The sequence below is a fragment of the Saccostrea cucullata genome, unplaced genomic scaffold (genome assembly GCF_032062105.1).
Source record: "Saccostrea cucullata isolate Sc308-1 unplaced genomic scaffold, CSIRO_AGI_Scuc_v1 ctg6777, whole genome shotgun sequence".
NCBI classification, from domain to species: domain Eukaryota; kingdom Metazoa; phylum Mollusca; class Bivalvia; order Ostreida; family Ostreidae; genus Saccostrea; species Saccostrea cuccullata.
This window is the reverse complement of record NW_026927338.1, coordinates 11,896-16,689: the sequence shown is the minus strand read 5'-3', so window position 1 is coordinate 16,689 and position 4,794 is coordinate 11,896. Positions and strand designations below refer to the sequence as shown.

Genomic DNA, 4,794 nt, shown 5'->3' with positions numbered 1-4,794 from the left:
GGTTACTCTATAGCAAATAATTTGATTTAGAATGTACCACAAATATGAAAACGCGTGAACGATTATCTCCCTTTTGTGGAACTCTCCTGCTGATAAAGAACAGAAAGTTGGAGTTGCAGCAGAAGTCGGAGAAGAAAAACACAATGGTCGAATGGAAAGATGTATGAAGCAGGTCTTGTGCGGTTACAGAGGACACGACAGCATCAAGAGTTTGTAGGTGACTGAAAAGTACTATATATAGTCCGAAATATCTGACGTTTTCCTGGCTATTTAACTATTTCTGTATTTTACGTGCGAGGAAAACGCCATAACCGGCGCCTTTACGAAAACTGGGAATTCCAAGCAGAGGCGGCATTCTCGGTGTATTTTCGATGCTTGCAATTACTTGTCAAACTCACAATTTATCAATAGTACAATGCCTCTAGTACTTACCAATATAGTTTTTATGGTTTTTTGTAAATATATGATCCATGATGGAAACATTTTCTCTGACTGTCGAGATTTGTTTTCATTTCGTGCGTTTACAAATTAAAAAAAAATATACAAATCCTGTATCGAAAAGAGGAGTGATTATTTTCTTTTCATTGATATTGTCAAGTACTTAAAGCATTGTACCATTGATAAATTGTAACAACGGCATTTAATGCGGTTCCCAGGTATGGGAAATCAACTCTGACTGGAAATGGCGAAATTTCCAGTTTTCGTAATGGCGCTGGTTCTGACGTTTTCCTGGCACAGAAAATATTTTAAAAAAAAAACCTGAAAAATGCCAGATATTTCAGACTTTATTATTTAGAGCATATTCATCAATCACTGATAAGGTCAAATTGGTAGATTTCCAATCGTGTATGTCTGCATATTAGTGTTCTTTTGATAAGTAATATTTCAAACAATATTTCCAAACAATATTTCAAAAAAAATTCATAGCCATACCTGCTACACCTCATTATCTCAGGTCTATCAATATATATTTTTTCGGAGAGCTACAGTTCTGCAGCTACACTAAAACAAGATGACAAAACTTGAGGTTGCTAATATTGATTTGAAAAGGGGAAGGGAAACTAGGATAACAGACTCAACTCTGGTTTCAAAATTTGCTCCTGACCCTTAAAGTGGAGGGGAGCGGAACCAGGATTTATAAATTTTAACTACAGGAAATTTTGACTTCCCAAAAAAGTAAGGAGTGGGTGGGGTGCTATTCCTCCTAAGCCCTTATCATGTTGGGCACAATTTCTGAAAACGATAATTCTGAAAATGTGAAACTAAATTGGAGTATCCCCTTTGTCCAGTTTAATGTCTTATATCATACCCCAGTCACTATACCTGTATATGCTATAGGCTCAAGTAAGTTTGTAAACAGGTCTAAAATATTTTCAGGAGAATCATGATGATAATCAGTTGCAATGTGAACTAACAAATAACCTTGAAGTACAAGCAGATCCAATTAATGTGGAACAAATAAAGGTTTGTATTGAAATTTTTACATGTACTGAATTATTATGCACAAAGAGCATGAACATATTTTTGTTTGTTCCTTTCTGTTTATCTGTTGTCAGCTTTAACCTTTACCATGACTTTTGAACTGTGAGATCATATTTTGTATACATAATCCACTAATTAAGTTTTTTTAAATTACACCAACGTCAGTAACCTTTAGATCAATCTTTTGCTAAAACTAGCTTTTTTATATTTGTTGATGCTGGGGGCATACTGTTTCACAAACTTATCTTGCTTTAAATTACTTTTAGCATCAGCTTGTTTATTATAAAGAATCAGCAACTATATGCAGTAGGGTCATGTAAATTTGTAAACAGATATGAAATACTTTCAGGAGAATCATGATGATGATGAGTTGCTATGTGAACTACAGAATAACCATGAAGTACAACCAGATTCAAAACATATGGAATATAGAGGTTTGTACTGAATTTTTTACATGTACTGAATTGTTTAGAACTACTTGAGCATCAGCTTGTTCATAAAGCCCAGCTTCAAAGAGTACCAGTAATCACTTTGTTCATCCATTTCTTTGTCGAGAGATAACTCAAATGCTATGAAACTTCAAACTTGAAAGGATTGTGACTCAATAACTTAAATCCATTTGACCTATGAACTTCATATTTTAAACCCAGACAAGAAGCCTAAAATGGGCCCGTATTGCTCACCTGGTCTTCTGTCAAAGGTTGTTAAAGACTGATATATGAGGCACATTTGTGTCATGTAAGCTGTGCTTTTGAGGCAGGTATGAAATGCATTTTAGATAAGACAATTTCATTGAAGTCTACTGTGACCTTAGCATTGAAATTTGCCATTGAGTTAGGGTCATGGCACACAACCTTATCATTAGGAGCATTGTATGCCAAGTATGAAGCTGTTCCATGAGGCATATAGAAATACAGACCTGAAAACTCCATCAAATTTTACCTTGACCTTGACATTGAAGGTGTGACTTTGGCTCAGGGCTGTGAAACACTGTCTCAGCATGAGCATTATTTGTGTCAAAATGAACTTGTTTTAAATGAAGTTGTTAGTTGGATTGATTTTGTATCTTTCTTTTGTAGGTGGAATCAACTTCAGACGACAACTTTTCCAAACACCTTGTGAAAGTCATCTGAATGCCAGGCTTCTCAAGAGCATGAAGATAGTCCATTACATAGAAGGAAGACCTTGATTATGTATCTTGATGTCATTGGTGAAAAGGCAGAGGTCTAACACTCTCTGTGAAGAAAATGATTGACAGCTGAAGGGAACATGAACAATTTGAATCAGATTTCTGATATGGCTCTTAAAGCAGTGAACAAAAAACATTTTCTTACTAAGTTTAAGATTTTGATATCAAAGTTTTTGGAAGGGGGATATAGGAATCACCCTGTTTGTTTGTCCATCTGTCTGTGGACAACACTTGGATTATACTGCTCTAGCTCTAGTTGGTTAAAATAGATAATATCTAAAATCAAATGTGTCATACTTCTTGTTTACTATGCATAAATGTACTTTGAAGAACATACTGTATAAGTAGAATTTTTAGTGAGGATTTAATTTTGGCATTATTAGAGAGGGTGCTGACATCGCTAAAATTGAATATTGCTAAAAAATTAATGTCTTATTATTTGTAATAGCTTCTTTAGTAAAAATTTTAAAATCGCTAAAATTACTTCTGGCTAAAAATAAAATGCCAGACTTTGGTAGAAATTGCTAAATTTGCATCTCGCTAAAATTTCCACTTTTACGATATATTATTATTTCTAGCAAAATATTTCTGTAGATTATTTGACTGTACACTTCAGAAAAAAATTAGTCTCAGAATAAGGTACAAGGTATGCTGAAATGGTGCCTAGTTGTGTCGCCTGAATAGCAAGAGGACTCTGAGGGATCACTTCTCCATTGTCTGTCAGTCTGAATAGCTGTCTATCTGTCTGTTACAATTTGATATGTCATTCCTGAGACATACATTTTCAATGGAAAACTCTTGTTTTACCTTCATATCTGTGATACTTTCAGTGAGCATTGATATTTGACCAGTTGATTGGTCTTTGATAGTAAAATAAGATAAAACTAAATATAAAGTTGCTGTAAACTACATTTTCACAAGCCTTGCTGATGTAATGGTTTATTTTCATTTGAATAAGTATAAGGTCGTCTTGTGTTTAACAGACACGAATTCTCATTATACCCCCTGTAAATGAAGTTTGGGGGGGGTGTATATAGGAATCAGCTTGTCTGTCTGTTTGTCTATCTGTCCATCAAGTCCTACTGAGCTGTGCAAACATCTACGGTCCATATCTTTCTTACGGAGGAACATTAGAATCTACTACTCCATACAAAGATTGCTCATGACCTAAGAGTGTGTCATGATCTTGACTCAAGGTCATTTGGGGAAGTTCAAGGTCACTGGAAGAAAAATTTCATTATTTGTGTCTGTTCCATATCTTTCTTATGGAATAATTTGGTAAGTTCCCATTTTACAAAAAGATTCCTCATGACCTGAGGGTGTGTCATGACCTTGACCTAAGGTCATCTGTGCATGTTCAAGGTCACTTAAAGAAAATTGTAAAATTCATGTTTGGTACATATCTTTATTTTGGATAAACTTGAATCTACTACTTCACACAAAGAGGGTTTATGACCTGGTTTGTTATGACCTTCAGCAAAGGTAATTTAAGTTCAAGGTCACTGAAAGGAAACTTTCTTAATATGTGCATGGTCCATATATTGCTTATGGATAAACTGGTTAGTTCCTATTTCACACAAAGATTCCTTATAACCTGAGGGTGTATCATTACCTTGATGCCAGGATATCTATGCAAGTTCAAGGTTATAAAAGCAACAAGTTCATAATTCATGTTTTGTACATATCTGTCTTATGGAAAAACTTGGTAAGTTCCTGTTTTACACAAAAATCTCTTATTGTATTGATGATGTGTCATGACCTTGACCCAAGGTTCTTCGTGTTAGTTTAATGTCACTGAAAGGAAAAACTTCATAATTTGTGCCTGGTCCATGTCATTCTCATTGATAAACGTGGATACTTTCTTGTTTACACAAAGATTACTTATGACATAAGGGTGTGTCATGACTTTGACCCAAGGTCAACTGTCCAAGCTCAAGGGCACGGACAGTAAAAAAAATTATAATTCATGTCTGGTCCATATCTTTCTTATGGATAAACTTGGAAGGTTCCCATTTTACACAAACATTGCTTTGACCTCAGTTCTTGTCATGACTTTAAACCAAGGTCATTTATGCAAGTTCAAGGTCACTGACAAAAAAAATTCAAAATTCATGTGTGATCCA

General features: G+C 34.8%; 1 long non-coding RNA gene across 1 annotated transcript; it reads left to right on the top strand.

Moving 5' to 3' along the window:
- The first annotated feature begins 1,376 nt into the window (after positions 1 to 1,376).
- LOC134274119 (uncharacterized) lies at positions 1,377 to 1,931 on the top strand. Its single transcript, XR_009993550.1, has 3 exons — positions 1,377 to 1,464; positions 1,749 to 1,793; positions 1,871 to 1,931. It is a non-coding gene; the product is annotated as an uncharacterized LOC134274119 (long non-coding RNA).
- The last annotated feature ends 2,863 nt before the right edge of the window (positions 1,932 to 4,794 follow it).